This window comes from Dermacentor variabilis, chromosome 9 (genome assembly GCF_050947875.1).
Source record: "Dermacentor variabilis isolate Ectoservices chromosome 9, ASM5094787v1, whole genome shotgun sequence".
Classification (NCBI taxonomy): domain Eukaryota; kingdom Metazoa; phylum Arthropoda; class Arachnida; order Ixodida; family Ixodidae; genus Dermacentor; species Dermacentor variabilis.
In genome coordinates, this window is record NC_134576.1 from 4,886,701 (window position 1) to 4,906,379 (window position 19,679).

General features: G+C 45.3%; 1 protein-coding gene across 16 annotated transcripts in view; it reads left to right on the top strand.

Annotated features, from left to right (window-relative positions):
- The window catches only part of LOC142558589 (G-protein coupled receptor-associated protein LMBRD2), a 397,689-nt gene extending 385,326 nt beyond the window's left edge, over window positions 1–12,363 (top strand). For 7 of the 16 annotated variants that reach the window (XR_012823027.1, XR_012823023.1, XR_012823031.1 and 4 more), the window contains 2 exons: window positions 2,820–3,464; window positions 8,169–12,363. The gene's annotated coding sequence lies outside the window, so the exon portion shown is untranslated. The remainder of the gene's footprint in view (window positions 1–2,819; window positions 3,465–8,168) is intronic. The other 9 variants (XR_012823026.1, XM_075670721.1, XR_012823030.1 and 6 more) reach the window with 7 other exon arrangements.
- The last annotated feature ends 7,316 nt before the right edge of the window (window positions 12,364–19,679 follow it).

Below are 19,679 nucleotides of genomic sequence, written 5' to 3' on the forward strand. Positions count from 1 at the left end.
AGTAGTGCAAACAATCACAAGGGCATTTATTGCACCTTTCATAGATCAATGCCTGCTAGCCGAGTTGCTATCCACAAAACATGCCGATGGGCGCGCGAGAAATCTAGAAGTCCGACTCACCGCGACCGGAAAACGAGCGAATATGTTCGCCCCATGCTGGATCCCAACGCCTGGTTGTTCGCGCGTACTGTCACGCGAATGGTGGCGCATTCCAAGGCGGCCACGCGAGGCGGTCTCGCAGAAGCATGGGTCGGCGGCGCGCGGGATGTCCACGCCGTTCGCCGACCCGCCGGGGAAGAGGCAGCCTGTCCTCCCCTGCGCCCCCAAGTAGCCCTGCTGTGAGGCGGTGTTAGCAGCGCAACCCTCGCGCCATCTCTCGCACTGCGCCCCAACCACATCGACCGCCGCGGGCATCACGCAGGCCACGCGGCAAAGCCAGATTACAGAAGACGCGCCATGCGGGAAGAACATATCAGGGGACGCGCGAGAGTCGCGCATCCCCACAACGGTCAGTCAGTGTCTGGTCCAGAGCCGCCAAATAGCATACAGATAAACTGGTAAAGGCCTCAGTGAGAGGTGAACGCAGTTTTCTCTGCATCAGCCGGCTCCATCTGAACATGCAGGTATGCTAGCATCTAGAGGGGTGAAGTAACACGAATTGCCTAGATTAGCCACAATTGAGCCCACATTAGGTATAGGATAAGAGTCCTTCCTTGTGACCTCATTCAGCCAGTGGTAGTCCACACACAGCCGAAAAAAAGCCAGCTCTTATCGGGTTCATTACTACCAGAGAATCCCAAGGACTGTTTGAATGTTGAACAATAAGCTCATCCAATGCCTGGTCAATTGCTTTTCTCTTCACCACAATAATGGGGCAAAGGTTGCATTTCCACGCCATTGTCGATTCAATGTCGCACAAGGGATCTGCAGCCCGGTCGTTCAATGAACATTGCCCTGAGCACAATCCAGATACATCCAGATGCACAATCCAGATGCTGAGCACAATCCAGATACATTACGATGGACAAACAATCTGTTCCCAACCAAGGAAGTTGCGACGCCTTCACCGTGGCGCATGCTAATCAGTCATGAAATGATGAGAATTGCAGCTTCCGCACTGCTGTTTTGCGAAACAGAAACCATGACTAGCTTATTAATTAAGTAGATAAAAGCATGTTGATGTAGTAAGCATATGTTTATTGTTCTTTTGATACCATCAATAATTTGGTTAATTTGGACCAACGTTTAATAAGGCTTCGACTGGGGCTAGTGTATGACATCGTTCTGTTTACTGTGCTATACTAGTTAAAGGACAAAAGGAGACTGACAAACATGTGCGCAACTTTCAGCTGTTTATTATTCGCTAGTGCACATCAAATATATACGCGTAGGGTGATTGATAGAAAATAAACAACATGAAATGAAAGTAATCTACGCACAATGACAAGTATGGCTTGATCTGACGCTCGTCTGTGAATTTAAAAGCTGTTTCTCCCAGCACCACAGAAGGTGTGCTAATGCGGTTTCCCGAGCAGTTTTTTAGCATAAAATAGGCTTCCAAGATTTCATGCGCTTTTCATTATGCCTGCAGCAAGCCAAAGCCTTGGTTTCATTGAAGGTAGGCTTGCAGCCACATGGTGCATAGTGTAATTTCTTATGTAAATAGCTTCTTCTACCTCTTTGATTTCGGGTCGGCAAGCTGCACGGACATTCCGCGAGTGTGCCGGTCCATGCTTCTGCGAGACTGTCTCGCGAGGGCTCGTTCGAGCGCGCCACCGTTTGTGTGACGTGCGAACGACCAGGCGTTGGGATACAGCATGGGGCGAACATACTTGCTCGTTATCCGGTGGCAGTGAGTCGGACTTCCTAGATTTGTTGCGCGCCCATCGGCATGTTCGGCATGTTTTGTGGATAGCAACTCGGCTAGCAGGTCTATGAAAGGTACAATAAATGCCCTTGTGTTTGTTTGCACTACTGTGTTGTAGTTCCTTTGTCCCAAGAGCATGGGTGAGAACACCACATCTGGCTGCCCAATGTGGACCTCTTGGGGCATCGGACGATAGTTTTAACAGTTTTGTTTCGTTGGAAACCTTTGTTTAAACGGAAGCATAGGGCTAGCGTGGATTTTGATCGCTAGTGTCAGCGGCATGCTTTCTTGAGCGAGGCGACGGTGGCTGTAGTGTGTTTGAACTTTTCAACATGCTAAGCTTTTTCGCAAATGATTTTTTTTAATGACATTCGTCGATACGAGAGCCACATGGTCTACATCCTGGGAGAGCAAGGCTTAGCGCCTGCGGAACATTGGCAAGCCTGAAGCGAGTGAGTACGGAAGCCTCGTGGGTGGTCCGAATTTCTTATGTAAATAGCTTCTTCTACCTCTTTGACTCTGATGAAGTCGCAGCTCTGGGAGCCGGGTGGCTGCAGGCCACGGGTGCCGCTACGGGCTAACTGGTATTGCGGCCTGGCACCGGGCGCTCCGATATATACCGTCTGGGACGATGGGCGCCGTCAACTCGGATGATGTGCGCACCAAGCGGGGTAGGGCCACATAACAGAGCTGACGTCTCCTCGCGGTTGCCTATATTGCGCCCATTTTAGGTGTTGTTTTGTGGGTACTAGTTGTTGTCGGGGTAGCGTCGCTTTAGGCCTAAGGCTTTACGAAGCTGCCTGTCGCACGTGGAGGGGCACAGCCTGGTGCACCGTGGCGTTGAGGTGTTGCACTTTGCTCCCCTCATTCTAGTTAGCCTCGTACGAATTGAAATTACTTTAGAGCCGGCACGCTTGCCGACATGCAGCTTACGCCACTGTTGTTTCTGCAGGTTTTCGGTGCTTCCTGGACGGTGATCGCACATCGGCCGCTTGGTGGGCGTGCGGTTAATCCGTGCTACCCCGAGCAATCTTCTGTCTCATCATGGCACATATAGACAATCGACGCAAGCTCATCGCTGTACGAAGAACGCTGCAAGGCTCACTGGGATGGTTTCTTCGACCATGACGTCGACGGCAGGCTCGTCGAGCATTGCGAAACACGTGACCCGGGACTGGCTTATATAGCTGCGCAGCACCTTGACTGCGTGGGATTTAGAGCCGGCATGCTTGCCGACATGCAGCTTACCGACATGCAGCTTACGCCACTGTTGTTTCTGCAGGTTTTCGGTGCTTCCTGGACGGTGATCGCACATCGACCGCTTGGTGGGCGTGCGGTTAATCCGTGCTACCCCGAGCAATCTTCTGACTCATCATGGCACATATCGACAATCGACGCAAGCTCATCGCTGTACAAAGAACGCTGCAAGGCTCACTGGGATGGTTTCTTCGACCATGACGTCGACGGCAGGCTCGTCGAGCATTGCGAAACACGTGACCCGAGACTGGCTTATATAGCTGCGCAGCACCTTGACTGCGTGGGATTTAGAGCCGGCACGCTTGCCGACATGCAGCTTACGCCACTGTTGTTTCTGCAGGTTAGTACTGTTCACCTAATTGAAACTTCTAAAGCAGTCATGGCATTGCCGGCTCTTCCCACGTGGGCGAGTGTTGCATGTACAGCGCGAGTACAGTGCACTGGATGTGATAGATGTTTTCGTTTAGTTGTGAACCGAGTTTTATGGCTTGTTTTGCTCTTGCTTCTTTCCGACGACATTGAGCTCAACCCTGGGCCTTTTGATAAAGGCGAAATGGATTTCTTGAAGAAACTACAGGATACTATTATGAATAAGTTAGAAAACATTGATGCCAGGATAACTAGTCATGATGCCAAAATGGCTGAAATGGACAGTAAGCTTGACAAAACCCAAGACCAGATAGAAAATGTTATGAAGCTAGTACAAGAACAAGCAACTGTAATTAGGGATCTAAGTCATCAAGTAAGCATTCTGCAAAAGAAAAATTTAGACCTCGAAAACAGAAGCCATAGGTCGAACCTCGTGTTTTACGGGATAGATGACAATGATCGGTCCGAAACGTGGGAACAATCTGAAGCCTTGGTTAAGGGTATCTGTGCTACAAATTTGGGAATCGAACTACAGTCGGTTCAAAGGGCACATCGGGTTGGTTGCTTTTATGAACGGAAGAAAAGACCTATAATTGTAAATTTTTCATCCGACAAAGAAAAAATGGCCGTTTTGAAGAATGCAAGCAAGTTCAAGGGCTCCTCTTACAGTGTAGAACAGGACTTTTCATTTGAAACTCGAGCAGTGCGAAAGAAACTTTGGGAATACGGCAAAGTAAAGAAGGTGGATAAGAAAAACCAGGTTAAGTTGAAGGACGATAAGCTGATCATAAATGGCAGAGCGTTTACATGGGACGATGAGAAGGAAGAAGTTATTGCCCTGTCAAAACCATGACGTACAAATGATATTTGCTCTATTTATCGTGATTTAGTTATTGCGGTGGTAAATTGCGGTAGCATAGTCAACAAGATAGATGAGTTTGCCGGATTGGTTGAGTCATTAAAGGCAGATATAGTGATTGGTACTGAATCCTGGCTAAACCCATCCATTACTGATAGCGAGGTGTTCTCCTGCAACTATACTGCCTATCGCAACGACAGGCCGGGTCATGGCAGTGGTGTTTTTATATTAGTTCATTTGTCCCTTTCGTCTTCGATGTTGAACATCGGTCATGACTCGGTCAAGTCGGTTTGGTGCACAGTTACACTGGCGAATAATCTTTCTTTTGTCACTGGAGCGTTTTATCGATCACCAAGCACGGATTTCAGTATTTTGGAAATGCTGTACGATATCGTTTCAGAGGTATCTGGCCAAATAATACTGCTTGCGGGTGATTTTAACTTGCCCGACCTAAAGTGGGAAAACGGTACATGCGAGTTAATGAATGCAAACCATACTAATCTAGAAATGAGGAACCTGGTTGATAGGTTTGGTTTTTTTCAGTATGTCCTCGAACCCACATGAATTAATAGTACCCTAGATCTTCTCCTTTGTAATTCGCCAAATTTAGTTGGTAAAGTTTATATCATTCCAGGTATCAGTGATCATCGGGTTGTGGTTGCAGAGATCAAAACAAAAGTACAGCGCATAAAAAAGTGCATCAGCAGAAGAGTTTTCTTCTTTGAAAAGGGCGATTATTCATCAATTTCTGATAAACTTCTTGATTTTCTTCCTGTTTTTAAATGCTTTGCGGAGGAACATGAAGTAGAATTTTTATGGAGCACATTTAAACAAAAGCTGTTTGACCTTACAGAGAAGTTCGTACCAAGTATTGAATCGGCTAGACTCCAAAAGCGTAAGAAACCATGGATCACCTTTCGTGTATTGAGAGAGAGAGAGAGAGAAGTTTAATGATACGAAATGGTGAGAGGTCGGCCTGAGGTATATTCCTCTAGCCAGCTACTCGGCATTGGGGGAAGGGGAAGAGGGAAAGAAAGAGGGTAGAAAGAGGTGCATGATGGGTGACGATGACGATAGAAGGAAGATGTAGAAGATATGGCAAGTAATTTGGCATGCTCAAAATCTGCAATCCAGGCCAGTAATTTTTAAAAAGTTCAGTAATGCCTGGATGGCCTTCAAACTCGATTGAGCATCTGGCCAAGGGCCTAAAATAACATCCTCCGACAACGGTGCGCTGTCGAGACGCGTAAGGTCGTTGTCCAACCTTTCACGCTCTTCCACGTACTTAGGGCAGTCACAAAGCACATGACCTATAGTCTCAGTCACATTGCACGTACTTAGGGCAGTCACAAAGCACATGACCTATAGTCTCAGTCACATTGCACACCTCACAGTGTGGAGACTCGGTGCATCGCATGAGGTGCACGTATCCGCGCGTAAACGCTACCCCCAGCCTTAGTCTGTGCAGAAGACTGGCACAGCTTCGTTGAATTTTTGGTGGTAGCCTAAAATTCATGGTAGAGTCCAATCTCTGGAGTCGTCTGTGGCGATTATCCGGATTGTCCCAGTGCTTTGCTGTCAATTTTCGGATGACACTGGAGAGGAGACAGTTGGCGTCTGCTCTTGAAAAAGGAATTGAAAGCAGTGACTCTCGTTCTTCAAGTGCTTTCTTCGCTTCGGCGTCGGCCAGTTCGTTGCCCTGTATTGAGGTTAATTAAAAAACGAAGGCATGTGTTTCAAAGATATAAAAGAACAAAAACACACGCGTGTTTTAAAAGGCTATAAGAATTAACACGGGAATACAAAGACCTGTCGAAAAAAGCAAAAGAACAGTACCTTAAACGATTAAATGACAAAATGAAAACAAATCCTAAACCGTTCTGGCAATATTTGAAGGGATGTGGGTCTGATCCTGTTGGAATAAATGAAATTATTTACAATGAACGCATTCTTTCTGACGATGCAGAAAAGGCGACATGCCTAAACAGATATTTCCAATCAGTCTTTCTTTCTCAATCTGCATGCGGCCCAATATCATCCAATAGCAACGTTCCTCTTATGAAACCAATCGAACTCAGTGTTAGCGGCATTGAATCTCTGCTAAAAAACCTTGATGAAAGTAAGGCTATCGGTCCTGACGGTATCTCTCTGAGAATTTTAAAACGGTGTTCTCACGCCATCTCGCTTTACCTTTATTCAATATTTCACAAGTCATTAACTACTGGTCAGATGCCACAGGAATGGAAAATTGCAAATGTAGTCTCTATTTACAAAGCAGGCTCTAAAAAAGAAGTTACTAATTATAGGCCTATCTCACTTACTTCGATTTCGTGCAAGATCATGGAACACATAATATATAAGGCTATCATGGAACATCCAACGGACAACACATTGTTTACAAACAGACAACACGGATTTCGCAAGGGGTTTTCATGTGCGACACAACTGATTGAATTTTATGATGACCTGGCGTCTGTAGTTGATATGGGTGGACAAATAGACTGCATATTTCTGGACTTCCGCGAAGCATTTGATACTGTTTGCCATTCTTTACTACTTCATAAACTTCGAATGTTAAGTAGAGATTCTAGTGTTTTTAGCTGGATAAAGAACTATTTGTCAAGTCGCCGTCAATGTGTGGTCCTAAATGGTACTAATTCAGATTATCTTGAGGTTACATCAGGCGTCCCGCAAGGATCTGTTCTGGGGCCTCTTCTTTTTCTTATATATATTAATGATATTTACTTAGGTATTGACTCTAACATGCGGCTCTTCGCAGATGACTGTATTGTGTATAGAAAAATCGATAATGAAGATGATGTTCTGAAACTGCAGGCCGACCTAGATCGTATTTGCGAATGGTGCTCAATGTGGAAAATGAATTTGAATACCGGAAAGTGCGTCCATGTGCGGTTTACTAAGAAAAAAGTAATCGATGCCAGCTACAGTCTAATGAATAATATATTAAGTAATAAATCCAAGACTAAATATTTGGGCGTGATGCTGTCGGGCGACTGCTCTTGGCGGGCACACGTGGACTATGTAGTTGGCAAAGCGGCAGTTGCTTTGAATTACATTCAAAGAAATTTAAAATGCACAAATTCTAACCTTAGAAGCACAGCCTACCTAACTTGTATACGACCTATTTTGAAATATGCTTGTACCCTATGGGACCCGTCACAGATATGTCTTATAAACAAACTAGAAAAAATACAAAACAGAGCAGCCAGGTTCGTCTCGGGTAGGTACGGGAGGAAGCAATGAAAACAGAGCTCAACTGGGAGTCCCTGTCGTCTCGCCGTAAGAAGGTGCGGCTAAAGCTTCTGTATGAAATCTATCACAACAAAACTGGAATTGATAGGGAAATGTACATAAAACCACCAAACTATATATCGGCATGCACTGACCACCAGTGCAAAATTAGAGAATACCGGTCTAGGACGGGCCTGTATGCCAATTCTTTTTTTGTAAAAACTATTGCTCAGTGGAATAGACTGTCATGTGAACAGGTGTGCAGTGAGAATCAAGATGTATTCTTTTCATGCTTGTAACCCCCCTGCTGCAACGCTTTCGGGCTAAGCGGGGATATGTCTGAATAAAGAATAAAGAAACTCTTTCGACTCAAGGAAGCGAGTTTCGTTCACGTGAACTTGGCATCTGAGTAGCCACCCGATCTTTTGCTAGCCGAGTTGAACATCGTACCACGTGGGCGATGCGCATGCAGAATTTCTCTCACTTGCGCTACTTTAGTGTTTGCCGAGTGCATTTGCTGTTATCTGCACATTGTCTGCGCGGCTGCCCCGGACTACAATCAAGCCACCTTGGCAATGGCGATGCTGTGGCCAGTTCAGTGCAGCAACTTCGGCGGCCGCCTGTATCCGGCTCGCAACCCTCGGCGACAGAGAAAACAGCTGGCGGTCACCAACATCTACTGTGGCTCTCGCCAGCAGTGCGCGTCGGCGCGAGTGATGCTTGCTCGTACCGACTACGGCGTCGGCGTTTCAGGAGTACTGGCCTGGAATCGTGCCGCCGAGTCTGCAGGGCTGCTACTGTGACCAGTGAACGCTAGCGGTGTACCCAAGGACAATGTCGGCTCGCATGTTGTGGACAGTGTGGACATTTCCTAGGCACGGCCACTGTTGCATGTACTACATTGTTCGCAAAGCACGCGTTGATGTTAGACTGTGTGACATGTTTCGCCGGAATGTGTAGTGATTTAAGGTTGGGGGGGATGCGGGGATGTGTGACTACCACGCGTCCCCCGATATGTTGTTTTCCCGCATAGCTCCCATCTCCTGTAATCTGGCTTCGCCGCGTGGCCTGGTACCCGCGGCAGTCGGTGTGGTTGAAGCACATTGTGAGAGCTGGCGCGAGTGTGGCTCTGCTAACGCCACCTAAAAGTGGGGTTACTAGGGCGCCTAAAGGAGAAGTCTCTTCCACTCTGGCTCGGGTTCGGCAAGAGGCGCGGACGTCCCACGCGTGCTCCGATCCATGCTTCTGCGAGATCGTCTCACGAGGCCTCGTTCGGATGCGCCACCATTCGGCTGACCGTACGCGCAAATGACCTGGCATTGGTGTCCAGCATGGGGTTAACATATTCGCTCGTTATCCGGTCACAATGAGTCGGACTTCCGCAATTTGTCGCGCGCCCATCGGCATATTTTGTGGATAGCAACTCGGCTAGCAGGCATTGGTCTATGAAAGGTGCAATAAATGCCTTTGTGATTGTTTGCACTACTGTGTTGTCGTTCCTTTGTCCCAAGAGCATGAGTGAGAACCCCACACAGCCTATCTGTCCTATGTTTGATTTTCCGCACGTGAAAGTGATTTTGTAGACAACGTTATCAACACATTCCAAATGCCTGTCTGCGTGCATTATTTCACATTTGTTTCTGACTGATTTTTTTATGCTGTTATTTACTTTTTCGCATAGGGCTTTCATTTTTAAAGGAGGCACACATGTGTGTCAGTCTCTTTTTGTCCTTCGTGTAACAGTATAGCACAGTAAACAGAAGGATAATTCACTTTTTTTGGTCCCTTGAAATCTGGATTATTAATTCTTACTGTATTAGCATTCAGTGGTACATGTGTCCTCAGTGTAATAAAAACAGACTGCGAAGGGCTATAGTGATAATTCAAGAAACTGCACCTCCTTATCCGATAGCGACACTGAATACATGCTCATGTGCTTTTCTTTCATTTTTGCAATTTCTTAAGTCTCAATAATTTCTCTTGTCATCTTATACCCATGTCACACAGGTGTTTGGAAGGCCTTCCATCCAATAGTCAGTTGACTCAAAGGTCAAGTTCAAGCTGCTACGCAGGCAGTTTCGAAGGCCGCCGAGTCAATAGTCTGTCGAGTCAACGGAGCACCCTACAACTCTATCGAAATCTGGATGGCCTTTGGGCAACGGAAGCGGAAACAGCGCTAACATGCCCTCTAGTTCACAGTGTCCTCTTACTCACGGTCAGAAAAAACAAATCAAACCAAATGCTCTAAAAATACTATATATAGAATATCATAGCAGCCTTGTCATCTTGAGCCTCTGTCTCTCTATCACTCTAGCAGCAGAGCAAGAGTGCAGTCATAGCGCACCATAGTGCACTTTGAAGTTCGAAACATGTAAACTCACACCAAAACGGCAGCCGCATCGAGCGGCGCAAACGTTGCCGCAGTTTCGCTACTCAACAACTTAAAAACTAAACATATATGTATGGCAATGTATAAACAAATTTTTTAAATGTATAAACAAACATGAAAGAAATTACAGTGCTTTTAAGTGGTTTTAATGTTGTTTAACTTTTTGTGACATGAAAACGAAAATAAAGGTTTGCAGCGCCACACAATTTTATGAGAAACACCCAAACCACTCAACGGCCTTTTAAAAGTGCCATGTAGCAGCGCGCCAACTCCTTTGAGTCGATAGAGTTGTGGCGTTTTGAAGGCCGTCGACTGGAATGCCTTCTAAATGGGCCCGTGTGACACAGGTATTACCTTGGGACTGATTGAAAATATATAGAAGTTTTTTCAAAGATCTGTGCACAGCCGCACTCTCAGCAATGTGTGCCTAAATGGCCCAAAGTAGCTTTTATAGCATTTTAATGATGCTTGCGTGCATGCTACTAATACATTGACATGTCTGACCAATATATGCTTTTTTGCCCGGGCATCGAATACAAAGCGTTTTTACAGGATCCACAAATTGTTTGCAGTGCTGTATAAGGCAGATGGTTGTCTCTTTCTTGTCTGAGTTGACCTTCTTGTAGATTTCATTGCGCTGAGTGGGAAAATTATGTGGAAGAAAGAGAGGCCAGGTGGACAGGACAGACGCTCATTTCTTGCAGAGTTTCTCCAATCATTCAGGGGCAGAAGAAGCTGTGTCAACTGCTGACTTTCTTGCTACCCTTCTCACTACCCGCTGCAGGACTCTAACAGAGATTTCGTAAGACAAAATTGTATTACTGCACATTTTGGAGGTTTTGCACGCGTGGATGAGAATAGAAGTTTAGGAGTAGTGTGAACTGAGCAAGTTGATAGATAAAGGATTGGAAACTGCCTTGTTGCGTCTTGGCTCTGCACATTGTAATCATGAATCCGTACCAACTAGCCTGCCAACTTGCTTTAGCTAAAAATTAGCTACCAGAGTGACGCTTGGTTGCTTTTCTGCTGAGGAAAGTGGATCACACAGCCGGTCAGTGGATTTTACCATCTGTTGTAAAACAGTGCTCACTACTGGGGATTGCAACTAGACATGCTAACCAGTCACTTTGTTGTACAGGGCAGCAGACGGATGGCATACATCTCAGCAGCAGGAAATACACATGGTGCGCAGTGCAATAGTCGTTCACAGCTCAACTTTCAATGCGCACAAGAAAGAAGTCATGGCTGGACACCTCTGTCCAAGTGAATGCAGAGTCTGAAAACACAACACATACCTTGGCCAGTACTTGCCAAGATTTTCTGCTCTTTTTGTACGAATTTATAAATGGTTGCACCTTTTTCGTGCATGAGCCTCGTGTTAGGCATAGCTGTGCCATGGTTTCTATTCATGTTTTGCAGCTGTGCAGGGGCTTCCCCATTGGGTGGTTTCTATGTACCAGTAGTGACTAGAAGGCTAGGGCATGACAAAAAAGTGTAGCTACATCTTCGTTGTAAATGTAAAACCACAAACCACCACCAATAATAATAATGCGCTGGTGTAAATGCTTACTAGTTAACTCTGTGACATTTCTAGTGCAGCAATTTAAACTGCATTCTGTGAGGAGCCCCCACCGTTTTCAACTACTATGTGCACTCCAAGTCGATTTTGCATCTATGCAAATTCAGTTGATGCATTCGTGTACAGACACCTACTGCATATTTGTGCATCATTTTCCTTTCCTGTCAGTGGTTGCTCTCTAACACTTGACACATCTCCATTAGCTAGGTATGCTTTGTCAACAGCTACTGTTTCTTGTATTGCATTATGGTTTCTTGCCATAGTTGCCAAAAGTCTGCAAAAAATATTCCTACCCATATTTTCTTTTTCTGTTTTTACCTTTGCAGGTGTTTGTGCCATACAACATTTTGTGACTGCCATCATGTTGTTTTCAAGCAAGAATTCTCAACATTGTTTGATGAAGGTTTCAATGCTTCAGCAGTGTATATAACAGTAGCTCTGTGTTACGTACCAACTGATGTGTAGACATGTACACAGCATCATTGTTGAATCCGGTTGCATGCACACTGTGTAAAAAGCTTCCTAGCTTTGTCATTGCCATTTTATAGAGATAAACTTATAGCAGAAGGGTTTATATTGACCATGTTCAATTTTCTTATTGTTACGCAGATTTATCTTTGAAACGGTGTGTCAGACCACTTGTGAAATCTGTTTATTCTTGTTATTTATGTCATGGAAGAAGTAATGAGTGTAACAGTGTTAATCAGGAAGCAAGAAATGTGATCTATTGTATTTATTGACATTTTAGGTATGTATTATAGTGTGAATAAACATGCTCAGTGCAAGCGTCAGGTTGAAATACTTTGTCAGGGCTAACACTCTATTCTGCTTATCATGATACCTATAGCATACATCCAAATGAATGATGATGATCCCTGCTCTTCAAGCACAGTCCGTATTCTTTTTTGCATATTCAGTGGGTATTCTCTCCTTAACAGTACTAGTACAGCCATGCTTAATGACCATAACAATGCAACCGTGCATGTTGGTGTGTTGAAAAGCAAGAATTGGCTATTCAGACCGGTTGAGCATACCTGCAAGCTTTCGTGTTACCGAATGGAACTGCTGCGACCAAGTAATGTGTGGGGTGTGAAATGCCGTTGTTATACACAAAAATATCCACGTCATGAAGTTGCTGCTACCATCTTTCCTAAAACAGTAGCACCTCATTGATGCGTTCCCATTGCGATTTCCCTGTGCCTACGTTTGCAACCGAGAACAACAAAATGACCCAATACAGTTACGATTTTTTGCCATTCATACATTCCTGCAAAACACCAGCACTAACTTTTAGTACATTGCCAAACTGTTATGTTATACATTTTCCGGCCACTAGATTCCATGCAAACAAGAAAAGGCGTGAGGTGCATGATCAAAAACAGTGGCTGCCTGCTGCAGAAACTTCCCCTTAATACTCGCTTGCCCATCTCACATGAAAATGCCAGCACACACTGAGCTTCCTATTACAGTAACAGCAAATATCCTCCTGGGTCGTCACATGCCACATCCAGCTATCGCCACCAACCCTAACGCAATAAGCATCTTCAGCACGTGGAACGTAGTACCTTGGGAAGCACACTGCACACTTTTGGTAGGCGATATCCCAAACGTGCCATCTTTCCTTGCTGCAGGTGGCACAAATTGATCGTGATGTTTCACTCTAGCAGCATCATGGGCATCGTACTCTAGCATTGCCCAGTGACTCCACTTCGTTTTGGTTTCCCATCACCCCCTTAAAACACTACGCAATAAGAATCAGACACGGTCTGGCTCAGATCGCTCAGGCCACAGCCTCTCGATGCACATCAGCACCTCGTGCCGAGTGGGCACGTCAAAACTTCCTGCCGAAGTGCCCCCACTCAATGAAGCTGCTGATCCTGGCCGAATTCGAGGAGCGAAAACGTACGAAGTCGCCAAAAAAACAGTGCATGTCTCGGGCCGCTCAGGCTCAACCAGCTCGGCACATGTTGGGGTCTTAAGCAGGAACAATTGGCACAAAGGCTCGCATTATATAGAGTTTAACTACAGGGAAGTTAACCCAAACCAACATACGACAATCAACTCAAAGAGCTAGCTGGCGTTTTTTTGGTGAGTTCGAATTGTACTTTTTCCCAGTTAGTACATTTTTCTCGCATTCTTTCCTAAATGTATGAAGATGGTTCTAAATAAAATTCCCACTTCCACAGACCATTCTCACAGTTGGTTTTACTATGCCATCATGCCTGTTTTAAAAAAAATGCCAGTTATGGTAGCCTTTAGTAGACTCAATGATAGGTATCGCTGGAGGAGCATCAGTTCTTTTGGCTTCTTCAAGGCAAAGCTTTCATTGCCTACCATACCATGTTTTTGCCAAGGTCAGTCAGTCTGCTGTCTATCGGTCGGTCGCTGGTTGGGTTCTTGCCGAGTAGATTCCCCTTCACTTAAATAAAATGAAACGTGTCCAGTGAAGGCATTGAAACATTGCCCCTCCCCTCGCCCCGATGCTCTTAACAATTAGACCACATGTCAACACCTACTACCTCTTTCACGCATTGATTATGATATCCATACTGTGGCACATACCCAGAACAAGCCAAGAAGCACATGTATTAATGATTTATATGCAATGGCACACACTGGAGGGTTGGCCAAGAACTGGGCGGTACAATGGCCTGCAATAGCCTGCAACTTCACCTGCAACAACAAATTAAAGGGAAGTACATGTCATGCCAACGCCAGCTAGCTCTTTGAGTAGATCACCATATGTTGGTGACTAATCAGTGAATAAGAACTTTAGTGTAGCCGGAACATATACAGTGAAATAAAGTGGCCAGGAAGCAGGACCCCTGCCACCTATCAGCAGTGAAAATAGTGTGCCACACTCGTAACCACAACATTGAGAGCAGGGAAAATAAACACACCTTCAAGTGTCATCGTGCAAGTGATGCGAGGTTCCACACACAGATGTGTATCATGCTGGACGCACCTGTGCAGCACGTATGATAGGACAACGTCGACACATGCTCTTGCAAAAATGTACTGTGCACAGTTGAATGCAGAAATTCAGTAGAGGGCCATGCATACAACATAAAATTTATGAAAAACGCAAAGTGCGATAAAGCTTTAATATAAAAAAAAGCCTGTCTCAATTTTCACAAAGATAATGCTCTTATCTCTTTTTTGTAAGGAATGAAGTGTATATTTGTAGTGAGTCATAGTAGTTTATAGTCATTGGCAAAACATGTTGAATGCGGTACGCTCCATAGTGCTTGAGTAAAAATGTAATATGCCAAGGCAGTTTATATCGGAAGCGATGGGAAACAGATTTCGCTCAAGGTGCATCAGGTTGAGAAAAGTGTCTGCCCAGTGCTGCCTTCCTGTAAGAGCATAATAACTTGCAATTATAGAAGCCTGATTTTTTAGCCATATCTAAGGTTTCTGAAAAAGACGAAAAGTGTGCTCTAGAAAGGGAGCATTCAAAATCACCCAAACCAGCTTTTTTTGCAGCATTCTCAGTTTGCATATATTAATTGCTGTAGTTTTACCTCATAGAAGCATGCAGTAACACAGACGCGAGTTAAAAAGGCCATTGTATAGTAATCCTTCTTTGGGAGATTATATCGATGACAGTTCATTAATCCAACACATTTACCTAATTTTGACATTATTGTTTTATTTGTTCATTCTACGTGTTCAATAAAGATGATGCCAATTGTTTCAATATGGACAGTGTATGGACCGAGGGTAAGTTTCTGAGCTACTGCAGCCAGTGTTCCAAGTGCACGATATATGAAGCACTTTGCGTTTGTTTCATTCAGTGCCGAGCTGCTCGCCTTGCACCAGGGATCAAGGCAAAACATGCTTGATTCAGTTGAATACTAGATAAATATTTTCCCTCAAAGAAGGCTGCAGTCATCAGCATAAATAATTGACAGTTGGTATTTTTATGGTGTCGTTTATATGTATAGCAAAGAAAATAGGCACTAAAATACTCCCTTGTGGTACTCCTGCAGCAATTCGTCTCAAGTGCGACTTGCATTTGCCTATTTTGGCACACTGAAATCTTTTATCTAGATGAGAGCGAAAAAGGGGCAGAGGAACTTACCGAAATCTGTATCTGTGATGCCCAATTGGTTCTTGTACTCAAAGGCTTTAACGGTTCTCATTGGCGGCGCCTCCGAGAACCTAATTGAGGACAAAGCCGTTGGTTTTGAAAACACACACAAACTTTTAATGGAACTAGAAAGAAGCTTAAAATAAATAGAAGGGAATAGAAAGCATAAAATAAACACTCAAATAGACATAACGGCGATAAGAAACACTTGGGGCTAGTATGGCGTTAAATAGTGCGCGTGTCCGGGCTTGCCACGAGGGCAGGGACACATAACAGTCTCGACGTGGAGACGCGGCGGCAAGCTGACGAAAGGAGTTGCGCTGGTCTCACCAAAGGTCGGGGTATAGGATGGTTGACCGGGTGACCGGAGCACGCTTGCTCTGGCTTGTAGATAGAAGGCAGGTGGCACGAGCACACGGCGGCGGCGTTCTGGCCGGGCAGCTAGGCATAGAACTCGGGCCCGTAGCCCGACTGCTCTCGTCCTGCCCACGTGCACAGAAGCTCGAACGCCGGCCTCGGGCAGCAGGTGGCACGAGCACACGGCGGTGGCGTTCTGGCCGGGCAGCTGGGCGTAGAACTCGAGCCCGTAGCCCGACTGCTCTCGTCCTGCCCAGAGGCGCAGAAGTTCGAACGCCGGCCTCGGGCAGCAGGCGGCACGACAGACGGGGGTGGCGTTCTGGCCGGGCAGCTGGGCGTAGAACTCGGGCCCGTAGCCCGACTGCTCTCGTCCTGCCCAGAGGCGCAGAAGCTCGCCGCCCTTGAGCAGCTGGCGGCACGCTCGGGTAGGCTGGCGACGCACAGGAACGGGTTGGCAGGAGGCCCCGGTCGGGTGAAGTCCTGGTGGCTCGGGTCCGGAACCCGACGGTCCGTCTTCAACTCCCGGTCCGGTGGCCGACCTTCTCCTGGCGTCGCTTCCTGGAACTTTCCCGGCGTCTCCCCCTTCTGCCAGCGCACCTCGCCTTTTCTTCCGCTCTGGCCGATTAGTCATTTTCCGATTGGCTGCCTGACGCCCCGTGGTATTTCCTAATTGGTTGGCTTTTCTTCTGTTAGTTCGTTTTCTTGCGCCGCGCGTTCACGTGCCGGACGCTCTTCGGCGTCGTCGTTTTCCTCCAGCATGGAATTCGTCTCGGAGCCTCAGCGCGCGCACTTCTTGGCGTCTGCTTCTGTCCGTCCTGACCACCGCACCATGTCACGCACCGCACATCACAGTACCCATTCTTTCTAATATTATGCTATGATTGACTTGATCGAAGGCTTTGCTGAAGTCCAGTTAAAGCCCTAGTGTAATTTTATTTTCAACGTTCTCTAATACAATCTCTTTTGAAGCAGCAGTGTGCTTTCTGTGGACCATTTTTTTTTATCCAGACTGATGCTTTGTAAAGAGATTAAGTTTTTTTACTAAATTGTCAATGCGGGTATTAATAACTTTCACAAGGTCTTTCTAAAAACTGACAAAATTGAGACCGAGCAGTAGTTAGAAAAGCTATTCTTGTCACTTCATTTATATAATACTTTTACTCTGGCTACCCATATACTAGTTGGAAGAACACCACTAGAAATTGCTCTGTTATATATGTGTTATCGCAAGGGCGATCAAATAGAGTACATACCTAACAGGCCTAATTACTAATTCGTCTGCATCATTACTATGACTATTTCTGAGGCCCACAAAAAAATAAAACACATTAGATTACACATTCTACCACAAAAAGTGCTGTCACCTCAGAAATAGGAGTAGGCTAAAGAAACTTGAGTGTGGCAACCTTGGAACACCATCGAAAGTAACCAAGGAATTAGCAGTGCTTCTTATCTTCACAAAAAAAAATCATTAAAGCTGTTGACAGGTTCATCCCCGCGTAGTAAAACATTATCAACTACCGTGCGGTTGACAGCATCTGACACACTCTTTTTTTTTAATAGGTTATTTAACTTTTTTCCTAACGATGTCACTTTTCCGAAGCCAATCACTGACGAAAGCTCGTCTGTAATACTCTTTCGATTTATGAATGGCTTTGTCCAGTTTGTTCCTAAATGATTTTAATTCTCATAACATTTCGCTGTCACAGGAAGCTTTAGATGGGCTCAACTCCGATGCTGCCTATTCAAGTACATGTAAAATGCAGAAACGCTTTTATGGGATAATCACTAGGCCGATTTTAATGAAGATTGTTGCATTTGAGAAAAAGAAGTCAAATTTTATCGACAATTGGTAGCAACATTTGTTCATCATTATCATCAGCCTGGTTACGCCCACTGCAGGGCAAAGGCCTCACCCATACTTCTCCAACTACTCCGGTCATGTACTAATTGTGGCCAAGTTGTCCATGCAGACTTAATCTCATCTGCCCACCTAACTTTCTGCCGCCCCCTGCTACGCTTCCCTTCCCTTGGAATCCAGTCCGTAACCCTTAATGACCATTTGTTATCCTCATTACATGTCCTGCCCATGCCCATTTCTTTTTCTTGATTTCAGCTAAGATGTCATAACACGCGTTTGTTCCCCCACCCAATCTGCTCTTTTCTTATCCCTTAATGTTACACCCATCGTTCCTCTTTCCATAGCTTGTTGCGTCGTCCTCAATTTAAGTAGAACCCTTTTCGTAAGCCTCCAGGTTTCTGCCCCGTAGGTGAGTACTGGTAAGACACAGCTATTATACACTTTTCTCATGAGGGATAATGGCAACCTGCTGTTGATGATCTGAGGATGCCTGCCAAACGCACCCCAGCCCATTCTTATTCTGATTATTTCCGTGTCATGATCCGGATCCGCAGTCACTACCTGCCCTAAGTAGATGTATTCCCTTACCACTTCCAGTGCCTCGCTACCTATCGTAAACTGCTGTTCTCTTCCGAGACTGTTAAACATTAGTTTTCTGCAGATTAATTTTTAGACCCACCCTTCTGCTTTGACTTTCCAGGTTAGTGAGCATGCATTGCAATTGGTCCCCTGGGTTACTAAGCAAGGCAATATCATCAGCGAATCGCAAGTTACTAAGGTATTCTCCATTAACTCTTATCCCCAATTCTTCCCAATTCAGGTCTCTGAATACCTCCTGTAAACACGCTGTGAATAGCATAGGAGAGATCGTATCTCCCTGCCTGACGCCTTTCTTTGTTGGGATTTTGTTGCTTTCTTTATGGACGACTACGGTGGCTGTGGAGCCGCTATAGATATTTTTCAGTATTTTTACATACGGCTTGTCTACACCCTGATTCCGTAATGCCTCCATGACTGCTGACGTTTCGACAGAATCAAACGCTTTCTCGTAATCAATGAATGCTATATATAAGGGTTGATTATATTCCGCACATTTCTCTATCACCTGATTGATAGTGTGAATATGGTCTATTGCTGGGTATCCTTTACAGAGTATCCTGCCTGGTCCTTTGGTTGACAGAAGTCTAAGGTGTTCCTGATTCTATTTGCGATTACCTAAGGAAATACTTTGTAGGCAACGGACAGTAAGCTGGTCGGTCTATAATTTTTCGACTCTTTGGCGTCCCCTCTCTTATGGATTAGGATTACGTTAGCGTTCTTCCAAGATTCCGGTACGCTCGAAGTCATGAGGCATTGCGTATACAGGGTGGCCAGTTTTTCTAGAACAATCTGCCCACCATCCTTCACAAATCTGCTGCTACCTGATCTTCCCCAGCTGCCTTCCCCCTTTGTATAGCTCCCAAGGCTTTCTTCATCTGGCATTGCTTGTGGGATTTCAAATTCCTCTAGATTATTCTCTCTTTCATTATCGTCATGGGTGCTACTGGTACTGTATAAATCTCTATAGAACTCCTCAGCCACTTGAACTATCACTTCCATATTAGTAATGATATTGTCGGCTTTGTCTCTTAACGCATACATCTGATTCTTGCATATTCCTAGTTTCTTCTTCACTGCTTTTGGGCTTCCTCCGTTCCTGAGAGCATGTTCAATTCTATCCATATTATACTTCCTTGTGTCAGCTGTCTTACACTTGTTGATTAACTTTGAAAGTTCTGCCAGTTCTATTCTAGGTG